The following is a 22,927-nucleotide window of genomic DNA, read 5'->3' on the forward strand; positions in this document are numbered from 1 at the left end:
ATCACAGTAAACCTCAAATGGTTCCGACGGACTCGGTAATATCAGAATAGGAGCAGTAGTTAACCTTCTCTTTAACTCTTGGAAACCTTCTTCACATTTTGAGTCCCAAACAAACGCTTGCCCCTTTCTAGTCAACATCGTCAACGGTAACGCCAACTTGTAAAATCCCTCAATGAATTTCCTATAATAACCTGCAAGTCCAAGAAAACTCCTTATCTCAGAAACTGACTTCGGAGCTTCCCACTTAGATACCGCTTCTATCTTAGAAGGATCAACAGCAACACCACCTCTTGAAATCACATGACCAAGAAAACTAACCTCTTCTAACCAAAATTCACACTTAGACAGTTTAGCAAATAACTTCTTTTCTCGTAGAACTCCTAAAACCACTCTCAAATGTTCAACATGCTCTTCTTCAGATTTCGAATACACCAAAATATCGTCAATAAACACCACAACAAACTTGTCTAGGTACGGATGGAAAATCCTATTCATATACTCCATAAATACCCCAGGCGCATTAGTCACACCAAAAGGCATTACAGAATACTCATAATGTCCATACCTTGTTCTGAAAGCAGTCTTCTGAATATCCTCAGTTTTCACACGTATCTGATGATATCCCGATCTCAAATCTATTTTGCTGAACACACTCGCACCAACCAACTGATCCATCAAATCATCAATCCTCGGCAAAGGTTACCGATTCTTGATCGTCACTTTATTCAGTTGCCTGTAGTCCACACACAACCTCATAGTACCTTCTTTCTTCTTAACCAATAACACTGGTGCACCCCACGGTGACACACTCGGACGAATAAATTTCTTATCCAACAGATCATCCAGCTGACTCTTCAATTCAGTTAACTCAACAGCAGACATACGGTACGGAGCCATCGACATCGGCCTAGTACCAGGTACCAAATCAATCGAGAACTCAACTTCACGCTCTGGCGGCAATTCATTCACTTCCTCAGGAAACACATCAGGAAAATCACACACCATGGCTAGATCGCAATTCACCAGTTTATCTTTTGCCTTCAAAGTCGCTAACAGCATAAACAACTCTGCCCCATCTGCTACTGCCTCATTCACCTGCCTTGCTGATAGAAACAAACTCTTTCCTTCCTCAATCTCAGGAAAGATCACAGTCTTATCAAAACAGTTGATATAAACTCGGTTAAACACCAACCAGTTCATACTCAGGATAACATCAATCTGCACTAGTGGAAGACACACAAGGTCCATCCCAAAGTCTCTACCAAAAATACTCAAAGGACAATTTAAACAAACTGAAGTAGTAGTCACTGAACCCTTCGCAGGAGTATCAATCACCATACTTCCATGCATCTCAGATATCTCTAATTTAAGTTTCACAACACAATCCAAAGATATAAAGGAATGAGTCGCACCTGTGTCAATAATAGCTACAAGAGGAAAGCCATTAATATAACACGTACCTCGGATCAAACGATCATCTGCAGAAGTCTCAGAACCCGATAAAGCAAAGACCTTGCCTCCCGACTGGTTCTCTTTCTTCGGCTTAGGACATTGTGGACTGATATGACCCACTTCTCCACAGTTGAAACAAGTCATAGTCTTCAACCGGCACTCTGCAGCCAAGTGACCACCTTTACCACACTTGAAACACTTCTTCTCAGTACTGGTACACTCATGGAAACGTAGTCCAGCCTGACCACATCTGTAACATTTAGCAGGGGCACTGGAGTCTCCCCCACTAGGTTTCCTCATCCCACTCTGTCTCTAGAAACCTTTGCCAGCTGCATACGGTTTCCCACGATCATTCTGATTCTTGCCTTTCCTATCAACCCTTTGCTGATAGCTCTCTGCTCTAGCCTTGATATCCTGTTCAAAAATCCTGCAACAGTCAACCAAATCAGAAAACACTCTAATCCGCTGATACCCAATAGCCTGCTTGATCTCAGGACGTAATCCGTTCTCAAACTTCACACATTTCGAAAATTCCCCAGTAGCCTCATCATAGGGAGTGTAATACTTCGACAGCTCTGTGAACTTAGCACCATACTCAGTAACAGACCGGTTTCCCTGCTTCAATTCCAAGAACTCTATCTCTTTCTTTCCTCTGACATCCTCTGGAAAGTACTTCCTCAGGAATCTCTCCCTGAACACCGCCCAAGTGATCTCAGCACTTCCAGCAGCTTCCAACTCAGTGCGGGTAGCAACCCACCAATCATCTGCTTCCTCTGACAGCATATGCGTACCGAACCTGACCTTCTGGTTATCGGCACACTCAGTCACTCGGAAGATCCTCTCAATTTCCTTCAACCACTTCTGAGCACCATCTGGATCGTATGCTTCCTTGAACATTGGAGGATTGTTCTTCTGGAACTCACTCAGTTGACGAGCAGCTCCCAATCCCACGACATTCGGATTCCCTCCAAGTACTCCAGCTAGCATACCCAGAGCCTCAGCAATCGCAGCATCGTCTCTACCTCTTCCAGCCATCTCTATTCTGAAAGCCCAACAAGCTAAACAATAAGTACCGATAGGGTTACACAACACCTATCCCGTACAGAAAAACAGAATAATTACGACTCGACTCGACCGACTATGCTCTGATACCACTAATGTAACACCCTTCTAAAATACCCCAAAATTAAATTAAAACATCAAAACATAAATCAGAGTAGATATGCAATTTAAGGGTGTCACACTTGACACTTCACACCGTTTTCCAAAATATCCTGTCATGCTCATTTATTTAATCAAAATAAAACATTTGCATAATTCGCAACGGATAAAGTCTAACAACAATGCAAAACATGTAACACATTACATGTAAACTTGTTCAACAATCATCAATGAAAAACAAGTAAAACATCCCGACCCAATGTTACATCTACCAGAGCATGACCCACTAAGGAACTACACTAGACTCCAAGGACTAGCTTCTACTCAATCACTGCTCGTTACCTGAAACATAGTTGTAAGGGTGAGTTCCTCAATCGATATAATAAGCATTATAAATTATCATGTACTGTTAAGTAAGTTAACACATTCAATCACCCTAATCAGATCACACAATCAGTAATGACAATATCAACTCCAAAATCATACTCAACACAATCACAAAACAGCACGTATAATATTGGAATACATCCATTCATATTATACGCCATACATACATTATGCAATGAGACTCCATGCATGCGGTACCGACTATTCGTGAACATATAGTTCAACCTCACCGATCAAATCCAGATACGGCTACCAAGCTCACTAGTCCCACTCATTTGAGACCTAGTGACTCACTCACTAATTCCTCACCATGGGAATTAGCTACCACCCCAAGGGCTATGATATGCACGCTAACCACCTAGCATGCAAACATCAACAACAATCCACAATAACTCACTCACTAATTCCTCACCATGGGAATTAGCTACCACCATAAAGGCCATAATATGCACGCTAAATCAACTAGCATGCAAACATCAACAATCCACAATGGACATATGCTCACACTCTAAGCCATAAACAGTCCATTCACAATTGCATACATAATAGATACATTCACAACATTATGCATACCATCATACATCATCAACATATTTATCACATAATCATATCATGTCATGCCACATAATCAATCACAGTATTATCACACTCTACTAATACCTATACTGCTCAAAACAACGGGAAATGATCCCTACTCTATCATACATCAGCTAAATTACATTACTCAGCCGAACAACCAAAAAACTGCACAACAACAGCTCAGAAAAATCACAATTCTGCCCATACGCGTATTGCCTAGTCCCATACGCGTATGGCCCATTTCTCAGCCATTCCCATACGCGTATCACCTGTCTGATACGCGTATGCTACGCGTAACACCTCTCCCATACGCGTACCAACAGAGACAAAACTACGTTAGAAACATCATCTTCTTCATCCATACGCGTATGGCCTCACCCCATACGCGTACCACTCACAGAATACGCGTAATAACATGTGTATGGCGCGTATCAGCGCCAATCCTCTCTCTTCCAAGCCATCTCATACGCGTATTGCCTAGTGCCATACGCGTATGACCAAAACCAAAATTTCAGATCTGCAATGGGTTTTCTCTACCACGAGATTCCTCAGATCCAACCTCCCACAGTCCAATTTTACACAGTATTCGTTCATATCATCTAACACGAATCATACCCTATTCGATTTCACAAATTCTAACATTATTACATCTAATTCCTACGAATTTCCTTCAATTATAATCCAAATTTCGTTCATCCAATATTTCACAAATTTCAGCATACATCATTCTAATCAGAGTCAAATCAATGGTTTATCACTACCCATTACATGTTAACCCATAATACCCATCAAACGACGATAAACCCCCCTTACCTGAGTTAATCCGGCAATCCTTTAGCTTCGAGCTCTTCCTCTCTTCAACCCGTGTTCTCTTGCTCTTTGCCTCTTTTCCCTTTTCCACTTTTCTGTCGCTTCTCCCTTTTCACGTGAAAACCTCTTTTTACCACATGGGACTCTTTTCTAATTCCAACTTTTATTCCAATAATAATAATAATAATAATCCAATAATAATAATCCAATTATTTAATTAAATTAATAAATATACTATTAATTTAAATTAAATAATTATCCTTATTTCATCGGGGTCTTACAACTCTCCCCCACTAAAAGAGTTTTCGTCCTCGAAAACATACCTCAAGCGAATAACTCCGGATAAGACTCCTTCATCTGGCTCTCAAGTTCCCAAGTCACATTGCCTCCTGCTGGTCCTTCCCAAGCTACTTTTACCAAAACAATCTCTTTACCCCGCAACTGCTTCAACTCTCGATCCTCGATCCTCATAGGTGATGTTTCAACAGTCAGGTTATCTCTCACCTGTACATCATCTACTTGGACTACATGCGACGGATCAGGAATGTACCTCCTCAACTGAGACACATGAAAAACCTAATGCAAATTCGCAAGTGACGGCGGTAAAGCGATACGATAGGCTACCTCCCCTATCCTCTCCAAAATCTGATAAGGACCAATAAATCGAGGTGTCAACTTCTTCGACTTCAAAGCTCGCCCGACCCCAGTTATCGGAGTAACACGAAGAAACACATGATCTCCCTCTTGAAACTCAAGTGACTTCCTCCTCTTGTCGTGATAACTCTTCTGACGACTCTGAGCAATCCTCATCTTCTCCTGAATCATCTTAATCTTTTCCGTAGTTTGTTGAACAATCTCCGGTCCAACCACAGCACTCTCACCGGACTCATACCAACATAAAGGTGTCCGACATCTCCTACCATACAAAGCTTCAAACGGTGCCATACCAATGCTCGAATGAAAACTGTTGTTGTAGGTAAACTCAATCAAAGGTAAATAACAATCCCAAGCACCTCACTTTTCCAAAACACAAGCCCTCAAAAGATCCTCCAGTGACTGAATTGTCCTCTCAGTCTGACCATCAGTCTGCGGATGATATGCAGAACTCAATCTCAGCTTAGTTCCCAAAGCCCTCTGCAAACCTTCCCAGAACTTCGATGTAAATCTAGGATCTCTGTCCGAAACAATACTCAACGGAATACCATGCAAACTTACAATCTTCTCAATATACAACTCAGCTAATCTCTCTAACGGATAATCCATTCTGATCGGAATGAAATGAGCCGATTTTGTCAATCTGTCAAATTCACCCAAATAGCTTCAAAATTCTTAATTGTCCTCGGTAAACCAGAAACAAAATCCATACTGATACGATCCCACTTCCACTCTGGAATAGCCAACGGTTGCATTAGCCCAGACGGCTTCTGATGCTCAACCTTTGACTTCTGACAAGTCAAACAAGAATAAACAAAACTCGCAATTTCTCTTTTCATTCCCGGCCACCAAAATAACTTCTTCAAATCATGATACATCTTCGTAGCTCCAGGATGAATACTCAGGCCACTACGATGTCCTTCCTCAAGAATACTCTTCTTAAGTTCGGTAACATCCGGAATACACACCCGATTACCAAATTTCAAAACACCATTCTCATCAACTCTGAATTCACCACCTTGACCTTGATTCACTAGAGTCAACTTATCAACCAAAAGCACATCGGATTTTTGACCCTCTCTAATCTCATCTAGAATACCACTCGTTAACTTCAACATTCCCAATTTAACACTATTGTGAGTGCTCTCACACACCAAACTCAAGTCTCTAAACTGCTTAATTAAATCCAATTCCTTAACCATTACATAGACATATGCAGTGATTTCCGACTCAATGCATCAGCCACTACGTTTGCTTTACCCGGATGGTAATTCAAACCAAAATCATAATCCTTCAGAAACTCTAACCATCTCCTCTGTCTCATATTCATCTCTTTCTGATCAAACAAATACTTTAAACTTTTATGGTCACTGAAAACCTCAAATCTTGACCCGTACAAGTAATGCCTCCATAACTTCAGAACAAATACCATAGCTGCCAACTCTAAATCGTGTGTCGGATAGTTCCTCTCATGAACCTTCAGTTGTCTCGAAGCATAAGCTACAATCTGCTTATTCTGCATCAAAACACCACCCAAACCCAACAATGAAGCATCACAGTAAACCTCAAATGGTTCCGACGGACTCGGTAATATCAGAATAGGAGCAGTAGTTAACCTTCTCTTTAACTCTTGGAAACCTTCTTCACATTTTGAGTCCCAAACAAACGCTTGCCCCTTTCTAGTCAACATCGTCAACGGTAACGCCAACTTGTAAAATCCCTCAATGAATTTCCTATAATAACCTGCAAGTCCAAGAAAACTCCTTATCTCAGAAACTGACTTCGGAGCTTCCCACTTAGATACCGCTTCTATCTTAGAAGGATCAACAGCAACACCACCTCTTGAAATCACATGACCAAGAAAACTAACCTCTTCTAACCAAAATTCACACTTAGACAGTTTAGCAAATAACTTCTTTTCTCGTAGAACTCCTAAAACCACTCTCAAATGTTCAACATGCTCTTCTTCAGATTTCGAATACACCAAAATATCGTCAATAAACACCACAACAAACTTGTCTAGGTACGGATGGAAAATCCTATTCATATACTCCATAAATACCCCAGGCGCATTAGTCACACCAAAAGGCATTACAGAATACTCATAATGTCCATACCTTGTTCTGAAAGCAGTCTTCTGAATATCCTCAGTTTTCACACGTATCTGATGATATCCCGATCTCAAATCTATTTTGCTGAACACACTCGCACCAACCAACTGATCCATCAAATCATCAATCCTCGGCAAAGGATACCGATTCTTGATCGTCACTTTATTCAGTTGCCTGTAGTCGACACACAACCTCACAGTACCTTCTTTCTTCTTAACCAATAACACTGGTGCACCCCACGGTGACACACTCGGACGAATAAATTTCTTATCCAACAGATCTTCCAGCTGACTCTTCAATTCAGTTAACTCAACAGCAGACATACGGTACGGAGCCATCGACATCGGCTTAGTACCAGGTACCAAATCAATCGAGAACTCAACTTCACGCTCTGGCGGCAATTCATTCACTTCCTCAGGAAACACATCAGGAAAATCACACACCATGGCTAGATCGCAATTCACCTCCAAAGTTGCTAACAGCATAAACAACTCTGCCCCATCTGCTACTGCCTCATTCACCTGCCTTGCTGATAGAAACAAACTCTTTCCTTCCTCAATCTCAAGAAAGATCACAGTCTTATCAAAACAGTTGATATAAACTCGGTTAAACACCAACCAGTTCATACCCAGGATAACATCAATCTGCACTAGTGGAAGACACACAAGGTCCATCCCAAAGTCTCTACCAAAAATACTCAAAGGACAATTTAAACAAACTGAAGTAGTAGTCACTGAACCCTTCGCAGGAGTATCAATCACCATACTTCCATGCATCTCAGATATCTCTAATTTAAGTTTCACAACACAATCCAAAGATATAAAGGAATGAGTCGCACCTGTGTCAATAATAGCTACAAGAGGAAAGCCATTAATATAACACGTACCTCGGATCAAACGATCATCTGCAGAAGTCTCAGAACCCGATAAAGCAAAGACCTTGCCTCCCGACTGGTTCTCTTTCTTCGGCTTAGGACACTGTGGACTGATATGACCCACTTCTCCACAGTTGAAACAAGTCATAGTCTTCAACCGGCACTCTGCAGCCAAGTGACCACCTTTACCACACTTGAAACACTTCTTCTCAGTACTGGTACACTCATGGAAACGATGTCCAGCCTGACCACATCTGTAACATTTAGCAGGGGCACTGGAGTCTCCCCCACTAGGTCTCCTCATCCCACTCTGTCTCTGGAAACCTTTGCCAGCTGCATACGGTTTCCCACGATCATTCTGATTCTTGCCTTTCCTATCAATCCTTTGCTGATAGCTCTCTGCTCTAGCCTTGGTATCCTGTTCAAAAATCCTGCAACAGTCAACCAAATCAGAAAACACTCTAATCCGCTGATACCCAATAGCCTGCTTGATCTCAGGACGTAATCCGTTCTCAAACTTCACACATTTCGAAAATTCCCCAGTAGCCTCATCATAGGGAGTGTAATACTTCGACAGCTCTGTGAACTTAGCACCATACTCAGTAACAGACCGGTTTCCCTGCTTCAATTCCAAGAACTCTATCTCTTTCTTTCCTCTGACATCCTCTGGAAAGTACTTCCTCAGGAATCTCTCCCTGAACACCGCCCAAGTGATCTCAGCACTTCCAGCAGCTTCCAACTCAGTGCGGGTAGCAACCCACCAATCATCTGCTTCTTCTGACAGCATATGCGTACCGAACCTGACCTTCTGGTTATCGGCACACTCAGTCACTCGGAAGATCCTCTCAATTTCCTTCAACCACTTCTGAGCACCATCTGGATCGTATGCTCCCTTGAACATTGGAGGATTGTTCTTCTGGAACTCACTCAGTTGACGAGCAGCTCCCAATCCCACGACATTCGGATTCCCTCCAAGTACTCCAGCTAGCATACCCAGAGCCTCAGCAATCGCAGCATCGTCTCTACCTCTTCCAGCCATCTCTATTCTGAAAGCCCAACAAGCTAAACAATAAGTACCGATAGGGTTACACAACACCTATCCCGTATAGAAAAACAGAATAATTACGACTCGACTCGACCGACTATGCTCTGATACCACTAATGTAACACCCTTCTAAAATACCCCAAAATTAAATTAAAACATCAAAACATAAATCAGAGTAGATATGCAATTTAAGGGTGTCACACTTGACACTTCACACCGTTTTCCAAAATATCCTGTCATGCTCATTTATTTAATCAAAATAAAACATTTGCATAATTCGCAACGGATAAAGTCTAACAACAATGCAAAACATGTAACACATTACATGTAAACTTGTTCAACAATCATCAATGAAAAACAAGTAAAACATCCCGACCCAATGTTACATCTACCAGAGCATGACCCACTAAGGAACTACACTAGACTCCAAGGACTAGCTTCTACTCAATCACTGCTCGTTACCTGAAACATAGTTGTAAGGGTGAGTTCCTCAATCGATATAATAAGCATTATAAATTATCATGTACTGTTAAGTAAGTTAACACATTCAATCACCCTAATCAGATCACACAATCAGTAACGACAATATCAACTCCAAAATCATACTCAACACAATCACAAAACAGCACGTATAATATTGGAATACATCCATTCATATTATACGCCATACATACATTATGCAATGAGACTCCATGCATGCGGTACCGACTATTCGTGAACATATAGTTCAACCTCACCGATCAAATCCAGATACGGCTACCAAGCTCACTAGTCCCACTCATTTGAGACCTAGTGACTCACTCACTAATTCCTCACCATGGGAATTAGCTACCACCCCAAGGGCTATGATATGCACGCTAACCACCTAGCATGCAAACATCAACAACAATCCACAATAACTCACTCACTAATTCCTCACCATGGGAATTAGCTACCACCATAAAGGCCATAATATGCACGCTAAATCAACTAGCATGCAAACATCAACAATCCACAATGGACATATGCTCACACTCTAAGCCATAAACAGTCCATTCACAATTGCATACATAATAGATACATTCACAACATTATGCATACCATCATACATCATCAACATATTTATCACATAATCATATCATGTCATGCCACATAATCAATCACAGTATTAGCACACTCTACTAATACCTATACTGCTCAAAACAACGGGAAATGATCCGTACTCTATCATACATCAGCTAAATTACATTACTCAGCCGAACAACCAAAAAACTGCACAACAACAGCTCAGAAAAATCACAATTCTGCCCATACGCGTATTGCCTAGTCCCATACGCGTATGGCCCATTTCTCAGCCAATCCCATACGCGTATCACCTGTCTCATACGCGTATGCTACGCGTAACACCTCTCCCATACGCGTACCAACAGAGACAAAACTACGTTAGAAACATCATCTTCTTCATCCATACGCGTATGGCCTCACCCCATACGCGTACCACTCACAGAATACGCGTAATAACATGCGTATGGCGCGTATCAGCGCCAATCCTCTCTCTTCCAAGCCATCTCATACGCGTATTGCCTAGTGCCATACGCGTATGACCAGAACCAAAATTTCAGATCTGTAATGGGTTTTCTCTGCCACGAGATTCCTCAGATCCAACCTCCCACAGTCCAATTTTACACAGTATTCGTTCATATCATCTAACACGAATCATACCCTATTCGATTTCACAAATTCTAACATTATTACATCTAATTCCTACGAATTTCCTTCAATTATAATCCAAATTTCGTTCATCCAATATTTCACAAATTTCAGCATACATCATTCTAATCAGAGTCAAATCAATGGTTTATCACTACCCATTACATGTTAACCCATAATACCCATCAAACGACGATAAACCCCCCTTACCTGAGTTAATCCGGCAATCCTTTAGCTTCGAGCTCTTCCTCTCTTCAACCCGTGTTCTCTTGCTCTTTGCCTCTTTTCCCTTTTCCACTTTTCTGTCGCTTCTCCCTTTTCACGTGAAAACCTCTTTTTACCAAATGGGACTCTTTTCTAATTCCAACTTTTATTCCAATAATAATAATAATAATAATAATAATCCAATAATAATAATCCAATTATTTAATTAAATTAATAAATATACTATTAATTTAAATTAAATAATTATCCTTATTTCATCGGGGTGTTACAGACACTAGCAGCCATCTTGCTAGTGGTTGGCTTCTTCTTTGACAGAGATGTTGTGACATCATAAGGGACATCAGAATCAGACTCCAACACTACAGTCTTGGTCTTCATTTTCTTGGGCATTTCTTTGCTCCAAGATTTTGCAGGCCTATGCCCTTTCCTTTTGAGGGAACTCTCTGCCACCTTTGGAGTGGGAGAAGTTGCCACATCAACCTTCCTTGTTGGGGACCTCTGCACCATAGTCTTCTTTCCTCTCCTAGTCCTAACCCTTTTGGCTATGCTAGGGACAACTGAGGTCAACAGTTCATTATCAGAGAATTCTTCCAGATTAACTGTGTCAGCTTTAGGTTTGTCACTGACATCATGAGTGACACGGACCTTCTCACCTCTCACATTGTCTAAGGGTTTGTCAATTTTTGACCCCTCATGAGCATCAGGTTGCTCAGCATCGTCAGAGACATTCTTTCTTACGACGACTTCATTTTCTTGACATGCAACATTATCAGATATGATAGTGTTCAAGGGAACGAAAACCCCAGGAACATTCTGATTACCAGATAGTATCTTAGTTACAATAGTTGCAATGGCATTATGCACATACCTCGAGCCTTCCCTGGGTTGTTCATCAAGTGTGATTGCTGAGGAGAACTCGGAGACCGTTTCTTTAGGTCTTCTTGCATGAGACGAAGTTGCAGCGTCAGCCACAGGATCTTCCCGGTTAGGGTTGCAAGACTCAGAGCTGGAGGAATCAGTCATGTTCGTGTAGGAGGTTGAGTCGGATTGGTGCGACATGATGAATATCTCGGAGGAGAGTTGAACAGTTTCTTTGGGAGAAAGTTTGCAATACTGAAGGTTGAAGCGATGGAATAGGAAATGCTTGTTGCACGAGCAATATCTATTATTTGTTGACCAATAAGAGTGCACTATTAATTGTTTAATAAGTTGACTTACTAAACAGTAAATAACTAACATCATTAGTTGCTATAATTTCTCAGAAGCGCACATTCCCTCTTTGCCCCTAACTTTGTCAAACTGAGTAGCATCCAATGTCATGACATTCTGAGTGACATTGTACTCAGTCTGCACCTGGTTCATCCATACCAGTGGTGAACACCTGCTACCAGAAGCTAGGTACTTAGCTTCTGCAGTGGACAATGATAAACACTTTTGTTTCTCCCTTGCTACTACCCCATTTGTATGAGGTCCAATAGGTGAGGATGACTCATGACTTTCAATCTGACATTTTCCACAGTCTTTTCTTTCATCCATAAGCGGATTTGGGATTCCCTTAATTGCTTCCTTGGATATGATCTTCTTCATTCCTTTTAAATGAAGTTGTCCAAGTCTTCCATGCCACAACTTCACTTCCTGCTCTTCCTTGGCTAAGGGGCACTTTGAGGAGTAGCGTGAGACTTTAGATTCCCATAGATAACAATTATCTTTGGATCTGTCTCCTCTCATAACTTCCTGATTGCAGCCATTCATCACCACACATCCTTCCTTAGTGAATTGTACATTGAAGCCTTGATCACATAGCTGGCTTATGCTGATGAGATTAGCAGTTAGTCCTTTTACTAACAGCACATTACTCAGTTTTGGGACTCCAGTACAATCCAGCTGACCAACACCCTTGATTTCTCCTTTAGCTCCATCACCAAATGTCACATACCTGGTGGCATGGGGTTGTAGATCCACCAATAAGTTGCTCATCCCAGTCATATGTCTTGAGCAGCCACTATCAAAATACCAGTCTTGTTTGGTAGATGCCCTTGGAGATGTGTGAGCTAGTTTAGCAACCCGTTGTTGTTTCTCAGTGGGGATATTATGCTTAGATGCCTGCTGCTTAGGTCTGACTTGAGGTGTTTGATTAGCAACCCCTTTTTGTTTCTTAATGGGGGCATTATGCTTAGATGCCTTCAGCTTAGGTCTGACTTGAGCAGTCTGGTTAGGATAACCATGCAGCCTATAGCAAAAAGGTTTTATGTGACCAAATCTACCACAGTAGTGACATCTCCATCTTTGAAACTTCTTCTTCTGATGGTTACTCATCCTGGTTCCCTGATGTTGAGACATCGGTTGTGACTTCTGCTTGAGTTTCTGAACTTCAGCCTTTGATCTCTTGAGTTCAGTTGAGGATTTCTTAGCATAGCCTAAACAAGACATGGTTCCTGACTTCTACCCCACCTTTAGAATCTCTTCCAAGGTGTCAGTTCCTTTATTCAGCATTCTGATGGATTTAGTCATTTGTTCTAACTTAGATGTCAACACAAATATCTCACCATTCAGACCATCTATGACTGTCAGCTGCTTCTGTTTCTCAGCTTCCAGCTCTTTGATGAGTTTCTTCTGCTTTTCTCCTTGGATGCAAACTTCTGCACTTTTAATACATAGTTCTTTATATGAAGCAGCAAGTTCATCAAGGGTAGGTTCATCTCCACTTGAGTCATCATCAGAGGCACAGACACTGATCAGAGCAGTGACATGTTTAGCAGATTCCCCTTCAGATTCATTCTCAGAATCTCCTTCGGACCAGGTGACAGATAACCCTTTCTTTTGCATCTTGAGAAAGGTAGGGCATTCAGCTTTAATATGACCATAGCCTTCACATCCATGGCACTGGATTCCCTTGCCTTGAGTGCCCTTTTCTTCATATTTTGACCTTCTACTGATGTCATATGAAGAGTTCCTGACATTAGGTCTGCCCTGTTGATCAACCTTCTTTATGAACTTGTTGAACTGTCTTCCAAGCATGGCTATGGCTTCTGATATGCTTTCATCACCTCCAGTACTTCCTGCTTCTGAATCCTCTTCAGAATTTGATACAAAAGCTACACTTTTGTTCTTCTTTTCAACATTCTCACACAAGCCCATTTCAAAGGTTTGGAGAGAACCAATGAGCTCATCCACCTTCATATTGCAGATCTTCTGAGCCTCTTCTATAGCAGTGACCTTCATGGCAAATCTTTTAGGTAATGACCTAAAAATCTTTCTTACAAGTTTCTCTTCAGCCATTTTCTCACCTAAGCCACCAGAGGTGTTGGCAATTTCAAGAATATTCATGTGGAAGTCATGAATAATCTCATCCTCTTTCATCCTCAGATTTTCAAACTTGGTGGTCAGCATCTGAAGTTTAGACATCTTCACCTTGGAAGTACCTTCATGAGTTATCTTGAGGGTATCCCAAACTTCCTTAGCCAACTCACAGTGGTGCACTAGTCTGAAGATGTTCTTACTTATTCCATTGAACTATGCATTCAAGGCCTTAGAATTTCCAAGGGCTAATGCCTCTTGCTCCTTGTCCCACTCTTCTTCAGGAATTTGCACACTGACTCCATCTTTACCTGTCTTTGTTGGATGTTCCCATCCTTTATTGACAGCTCTCCAGACTTTGCTATCTAGAGATCTTAAGAAGGCTATCATACGAGGCTTCTAGTCATCATAGTTAGAACCATCCAGCATGGGTGGTCTATTTGAGTATCCTACATCCTTGTCCATGGTACTAGAAAGTAACTTCCCTAGATCTCACCCAGAAATTAATAGGTAGGGTGCCTGCTCTGATGCCAATTGAAATTCTAGTTAACAGACTTTCGATGTCACACGGGATGTTATGACATCCAATTCTGTGCAGATAAGAATTATGCAGAACTTAAAAGGTAAGTGCAGTAAATAACACAAGGAATTGTTTACCCAGTTCGGTGTCACACACACCTAGGTCTGGGGGCTACCAAGCCAGGGAGGAAATCCACTATTAGTAGTGATAATTCAGACCTTAAACCAACTGTTTAACCCTATCACTTAATACCTACCCAATGCAATTTCAATCTTACTCTAAGATCAGAGTTCCTACTCACTCCCCCTCAATCACCTCAGTGATTACAACCTTTAATTAAGATTAAAGATAATTGTGAAGTCACACTTCAAACAACTCTTGATTGTGCTTAACAACTTTAATCAAGATACACAAAACTCACGCTTAAAAGCTTCGAGTGACACAACACTTACAACTCAATGAAGACCCTATACCAATGCAATCATCTAAGTGATAATGGCTTGGCTCACAAGATACACCTAATACAAGACACACACAAAAATACAGCAGTGAAGTATGATGGACAAATAAAATCTTCACGCCTAAAATCCCCGAGTTCTGAATGAAGGATCGCCATCCTTTTATATTGCAGCACTTGGGCCTTGTACTTGTATTTCCTGAAATTAAGGTCAAGCAAGTTAACCTTATTTCCACATATTAGGGTACTAACAAATAGGCTATTTGTTAGGTTCATTAATTGTAGCTTACTTGTTAGTTTCCTGGATTTTAGCTCAGCTGTTGACTTCCTGAAGAATAGCCTGAGAAATCTGATGAAACAGAAAAACTAACCAACCTACAATTTAGCATATGCTATCAGGAATGAATGTCACAAAATTCAGTTTGACGTCCACATCATAGACCATATGCTAAGTCTGTTTTTCCTGAAAACGGACTGTACAAAGTGTTGTATTGTACAGGACCTCTCAGTCCATACTTTAGTATCAACTTACATTAATAAATGTCATAATATCCAATTTGACATTTACACAAAGAGCCTTATGCCATGGTCTGTTGTTCTCCTGAAGAACAGAATGAGATACATACTGAAATGTAGCAGAAAACCAATCTGCCTATTGTTCAGTATATGCTGTCAATAACGAATGTCATAACATCCAGTTTGACATTCAGACAGTAGGCCTTATGCTAGGTCTGTTATTTCCTTGATAAACAGACTGAAAATAAATACTGAGTTATAACAGAACACCAACTGTTCTATTCCTCAGTATCTGCTGTCAGGGATGAATGTCATAACATCTAGTTTGACATTCAGTAAGTCCTGTATTAGCTAAACCTGCAGCATACTACTCAAGTATGTCATGACATCAGTCAAGACATCAAAGTACAACTAGATATTCTAACACACAATGCAGTCAAACAAACATCTCCACAGGATGTCATGACATCAGTCAAGACATTAGAATCCAGCTGGTGTTTTACCATAAAATGCAGCCAATCAAACATCTACAGTTTGTTTCTCAAGGAAACCCTAATTCATCTGTTCATCAACTGTGCCTTGCTCATGAAGCAACCTCAGCCCATGGTCAAATACGATCAAGGGAAGTTCTTTAATTCATCATTCCATGCATATTTGAACTTATTTGAGTATCCTCAATCATAAATTCATCAAGATATGAGTTGTGGACTTGAGAAGTTGATCAGTCAATTCATCTGACTATTTTGAAATGCACTGAGACCTAACGTTTCATGTGTTGGTCAAATGGAGATGACCCCAAGACTAACGATGTTCTTAAGGACAATATGAACAACTTTCATGTTCATCAAAATTGGATTTGAAGCTTGGAAGGTCATCATCCATTCCAAGACATTATAGGTCATTTTGACTGAAACCCTAATTTTGGGTCAACTTTCCAAGAACATAACTCATTCATTTTTTATGATTTTGGGGTGGAACTAAATGAATTGGAAAACTTATTATGTCTACTTCAAATGTTATGTTGAACAAAATTTCAAAATTTCAAAAGAAATACATGTCATAATACAAAACATTATAGGTCACTTTGGGCCAAATGCATTGAAATGTAAAAAAGTACAACTTCAAGTGCCCATAACTTCTTCATCCAAAATCCAAATGATGTAAGAGTTAACTCCAAATTTATTTTCTTGAAAATATCTACAACTTTGATGTTGGAGGTTTTTCCATTTGAAGCTTGCATCATCAAAACAGAAGGGATTGAAGTTGGTTCATTTTGACAAATTTCTCAAAGGCATATTTTGTGCATTGAACTTCATGGCCTGTTTTCATAAATTTCCACACTCCAAATGAGTTTTTGTTCAACATAACATTTGTTCCTCATGTCAAGACCTTTCCAACCATTACCCACATGCCTTTGTTTCAATTTTTCAAGTGGCGTTTTCGAAGAGGTGAAGTTTTGTGACCAATTATGCATTTCATGTTAAATTTCCATGCACAAGCCAATGCCTTGCAAACTACACATCCATTTCAATTTGTTTGATCATCAGCATGCAAATGCAATTGAGTTTGGGCCTCACATGCGCCTGTACAGGCCCATGCATGGAGGACCCGACTTCATGCACATGAGTTTGATCACCCTTGCCTTGCATTTCCATCTATAAATAGAAGCACCATTTCATTCAATTGGCAACCTGAAGGCGCCTGAAATGCTGCAAGATTGAAATCCATAACCACACTTAAAGGAATTTTCACTTTCTTCTTAAAAATTCAGATCTGAATTTCAACTACCTTGGTTGATTTTCAGACCTACATTTCCTTCGCCTTGCTTCATCTTCATCACCAGATCCTACTGCAAGCATTAGTTGAGGAGAATCGTGCTCTCAAGATCTGCATTTCAAAGGTGGATATCAGAACTTATTTGCTTCGAAACTCTTCATTTATAGCTTGTTTCTTGTGTCCTTTTACTTGACTGAAGTCCTCTCATCAGAGGCAACTTGACTGTGCTTTTAATTTCACAAATCCATTAAGTTCCAGTTGAACACCATATTTTTCAACCTCTGATTTCTCTTACCATGGAGATCTAGAGTGAAAATAGATGGTACAGGGGTGATGTACATCACCCCAGCTTTCCAATGATATGAGGATCGTCCCCATTGGTTGAGATTTTATGACCTGCAACTTTGGCCGGAAAATGCAAGCTCGCCGGAGAAGACGGTGGTGCACACCACCGTCCGTTTGCCAGGTTGAATATGGGCCCTTGGATCTGATTCCCAGATCTAATCTCCACCCTCCAATGATATGACTTATTTTAATTCAGTGTGTGGTTGCATTGACTTGAGCCTTTGGTACGCACGCGCTTCATGACCATCAGATTGGACACGTCAATTAATGAGGTTCCATCCAAGCGTTGTGGTTTTTTCTGATTTTTATAATTTCCATTTTATTTCTTTTTTTCATTTAACTTCAAAAATTCATAACTCTTTCATTTTAATTCCAAAAAATATGGGACTAATTGCGTTATTTCTCTTTTTAATTCTAGTTTTTAAAAATGATTTTTAATTTTTTATTTTGTCATTTGATGTTTTTTGTGAACTTTCTCTTTTCTGGTTATTTTTAATTCATTTTAAATAGTTTTTGATATTCAAAAAATACAAAAATATTTTCCTAACCTCTTTGAATGATGATGGATCTATGAAAATATTCTCATCAATTTATTAATTTATTTGATATTTATTTGAGATTTTAGTTCAATTAGGTTATTTTTTATTTATTTTTAATTGATTAAAAATAGTTTCTGACTTTTAAAAATGCTGAATTTTTTTGTCAAACTTTGTTTTGACCTTGTTGAACTTGGGATAATTCACTTGGACTTTTCAAAGTTGATTTGAAGTGAATTTGAAGTTTGACCTTTCTTTAATATTTTAATTCAAGTTTATTTTCAAATATTAAAAATGCCAAAAATATTTTGTTTATTTCTTGACTTCCAATCTTCATCCCACTTTTGTTTTTGATTGTTTGACCGTGATCCTCAATGTCTTTGGTCAACTCTTAATAGATTGGTACATTCCATTTCATTTCATGCAACTTTAATTCTTCATCTCCATTATTCATCTTTTTCTTCTTCTTCTTTTCTTTTGGATCAATGAGTTAAAGGTTGATAAGTTAGCATTGATTAGGGAGGCTTAATCTTCCTTGATTCAAATCTAATTCATCTTGATCAATTGATCAAGTGAATGGCTTTGCATTAAGGATAGATTGCTTCCTAAATCATGCAAAGGACTTAAACCAATACAAGATCATTTCTCTTCTTCTTTTTTGGCATGGCAAGTTGTTGGAACTTGGTTCACTAATCAAGGCTTCTAACTTGTGTTGTTGCCTACATTATTATTGACCGGCCTCAGATAGTTGTGACTTCTACATAAGTCCAATTATGATTGCTTAAGATAGCGCTAAATTTGCCTTATGGCACACTAACTACTAACATTAACCATTGACTATTAACATTAAATTCTTGCTTTATACTTTTATGCAATTTACTATTCTTGCACATATTATTCATTTGCTTTTCCCTTTGCTCACTTGAGCACATGTTTATGTTAATGCAATTTGCCTTTTGCTCACTTGAGCACATAATTGTGTATATATTATTGTGCTTGTGTTTTGTTTTGTTTGTTGTGAACCAATTGCAAAAATGGACAAAAGGACTTAGATGATTAGGACCTTACCCAAGCTAATGGAGTTTGAAGAGCAACTAGGCCTCATGCCTTTAGAATGCTTAAAATGTCAAAAAGCAACTAGGCCTCATGCCTTTAGAATGCTTGAAGCTTGAAGATGAACATTGAAAGGATTAAATTCTAAACTCTCTCTTGTCCATTCTTTGATTGCATTATGGAACTTTTTAATGTGTGTGTTCTTGTGCTAGGGATTACAACATTGAGCCAAATTGAGGAACCATTGCCATGAGTTTATAAGAGAGAGAGATCTAAAAGCCATTGGAAGATTCCTAGGAGCTTGTTGTGATTGTATGCTTGATTGCTTGAATGTTTGTTTATCTTTCTTGCACATTCCAAAGGATGGGAGCTACTTGGATCATCAATATGATCTCAAGAAAGGAACTCCATTTGTGGTCTTGTTCTCTTTTCCCTTATCTATTGTATGATTAGGACTTTAGCCTTTCTTCTTCTTCCCCCCATTCTAACCCAAGCCAAAACTTTTGTGTAAACATTTAACCTTTGTTTTCAAACATTAGACACCTAAGCCTTATGCTTTTGATTTTCAATTTTTTTTTCATAACACTTATTTTGAATTGAACTTTTGAATCAACTTTGACCATATTTTGTAAATACTTTTCATTGGTAAATATAACTCATTCAAATACTTTTGTGGTTTCAATGGCCACTTCCTTAATCAAAACCTTTCATAACCTTTAGCTATTAGGTTTGAGTTATCCTTGAGGTAGATGTAATACTCACCTATATCCTTAGTGATAGACAATGAGTCTTCCATGCTTATTATAGGGTTAACCCCTCACTAGCATGTTGAAGCTATCCTCACATGGTGGATTTGTGGTTTTTAGGTTGAGTTTTCTCCCTTAGATAACAAAAGACCTTAAGGCTTTTGGACCAATTAATTCACCAACTCATTTTGAGATTTTTACCCCGAGCTACGAGGTTTTGATCCTAATCTTTTTTAAGATGGTACATAGGCAATGGGTTTATCCATCCAAACACAAAATGTAAATAAACTTGTATATTCTCTTCTCATCTCTTCAATCATGTTTGCACAAACAAATTTTCACAAAATACCAACCTTACAACCAATGTGAAAAGGGCTCCCTAGGAGTACCTAGGATGTTTTGGGTGCTTAAAACCTTCCCATTGCATAACCAACCCCCTTACCCAGATCTCTGACATTTTACTAGTTTTTGATTCGATAAAACTTTTAGGTTTTTGTTCGCTTTCTAACCATTCCTTTGGATAAATAGATGTCCGGTGGCGTCTCGACTTGTATGGTTTACCTTGGATTTAGTCAATATCTCTAATGGTAACGAATACCCCGCTACAGAAAAGTGGCGACTCCACTGGGGACTTAATTTGCCTAGTGGGTTTTGCCTACTTTTCATATTTGTTGTATTGTATTGTATATTGTTTTGTGGCATATTTTTGTGCAATTTGGGATAGTATTGTATGTAATTATTGAATTGCTTGAATATTAATTCCTTGTATGCTTGGTGATCTTTGTGAGATGAGTTCTATACCCGAACTCGAGTGCACTTAGGATAGGAGAATGGCATAGTCTTGTTGACTTGTGTGGAGTTACTCCTTAGCAAGTTGACTTGCAAGTCCATTCACTTGGTGGAGGTCATCTTGGGATCAATAATGTCACACAAGTAGTTGTGGTTAGACATTACTCTTTCCAATATAGACCTTAGAAGCCAAGGACCTTAGTTTACCAAGCCCTTCTTGGCCTATTCTTAGGATGTAGTGCGAAAGTCGTTCAAGTGTAAGATTTGATACGATTGTTACGCGATACTACACTCATAAGAGTCTCTCTTGAGAATATTTTTGGGATACGAGTAGTCGTTTCTCCGATAATATCTGAAAGATGGGATGATGACTATGGGAACCTCTTGTAGAACATGTTTGGCAGGTTAAAACCTAGTACACTCCCTTTGGGTGGTTCTTAACCGAGACTCCATGCTCGTGACTTGCAACAAACCCTTGATTCATGGTTGATCCGTTCATGTATCCTCAATATGAATGGAACTTGGGTGTTGATAAGGTGTAAACCATAATCCACCAAAATGGATGATTGATACTAAGGATAATATGATCCATCCCATGACCTTTGTTTGGTGTGCTTTGTTTGATCCTTGAGTGTGATTGTTGCATTCATGCATTCATGCACCCATTTGCATCCATATCATCAAAATAATGAGAAAATTTTCAAGGAACTTAAGAGGTCTATTTGCAAATTTTCAAACATGGAAAGACAAAGAAGGAATACAAAGAAGTACAGTTTCAGACAACCAGACTTGAAAGAGCTAAGGAATTTGACATCTTATGTACTAGATCCCTTGGGATTCAAAGCTCGTTTTGGGAAGCTTCTTTCTCTGCTGACTACTCAGGTGGACGAAGGATTGATGAGTGTATTGGTGCAGTTTTATGATCCCTTGTACCATTGCTTCACATTTCCGGATTTTCAGCTTTTACCCACGCTTAAGGAGTATGCCTACCTTGTGGGTATACCTATTGTAGACCAGTTGCCGTTTAGTGGCTTGGAGAGTATTCCTACTTCTCGAGAGATAGCTGATATGTTGGATATGGATGAATCTCTGGTTGGTGCTCATATGACTACCAAAGGTGGAATTCAAGGTCTCCCTTCTGAGTTCCTCATTGCTCAAGCTATTGTGTATGGGAAGGCCATGAGTGAGGATACCTTTGAGGCCATATTTGTACTTCTCATCTGTGGGTTAGTGTTATTCCCCAACATCGACAAGTTTGTAGATGTGAACGCTATGGGTTAGTGTTATTCCCCAACACCAACATTTGTGCCATTGTGTGTTGTTTGTCTCTGTTGTACAAGTGGTTTATTTCTCACTTGCCGCAGAAGGTCGCCTTCAAGGAAAACAAGGGATGTCTACGGTGGTCCACGAGACTTATGTTTCTCACTAATGATGATATTTGCTGGTACAACCGTGCGTATGATGGTGTGTAGATTATCGACTCTTGTGGTGAATTCTCCAATGTTCCTCTTCTTGGTACATGTGGTGGGATTAACTACAACCCTGTTTTGGCACGTCGTCAGCTTGGGTTCCCCCTAAAGGATAAACCCAATAACATTCGGTTAGATGGTGTGTTCTTTCCGGAGGGTAAAGATCCTCAAAGCTTGAAGGACAGGATGGTCCGCGCTTGGCGTAAGATTCATAGGAAAGGAAGGAAGGAGTTGAGTCTGAAGAACTGTGTCGCTTTGGAACCTTACACTGCTTGGGTTAGGAGGAGAGCTTCTGAGTACCTCATGCCTTACGAGTATCCGAGACCTACACCTTTGGTTATGGTTGGGCCTTCAACCCTCCCTGATCAAGGAGTAGAGGAGTTGAGAGACGAAGACTGTTCACGTGCTTGGATCCGTGAGCGAGAGGAGTTGCTTC

This window comes from Lathyrus oleraceus, chromosome 1, assembly GCF_024323335.1.
Source record: "Lathyrus oleraceus cultivar Zhongwan6 chromosome 1, CAAS_Psat_ZW6_1.0, whole genome shotgun sequence".
In the NCBI taxonomy this organism is placed as follows: Eukaryota; Viridiplantae; Streptophyta; class Magnoliopsida; order Fabales; family Fabaceae; genus Lathyrus; species Lathyrus oleraceus.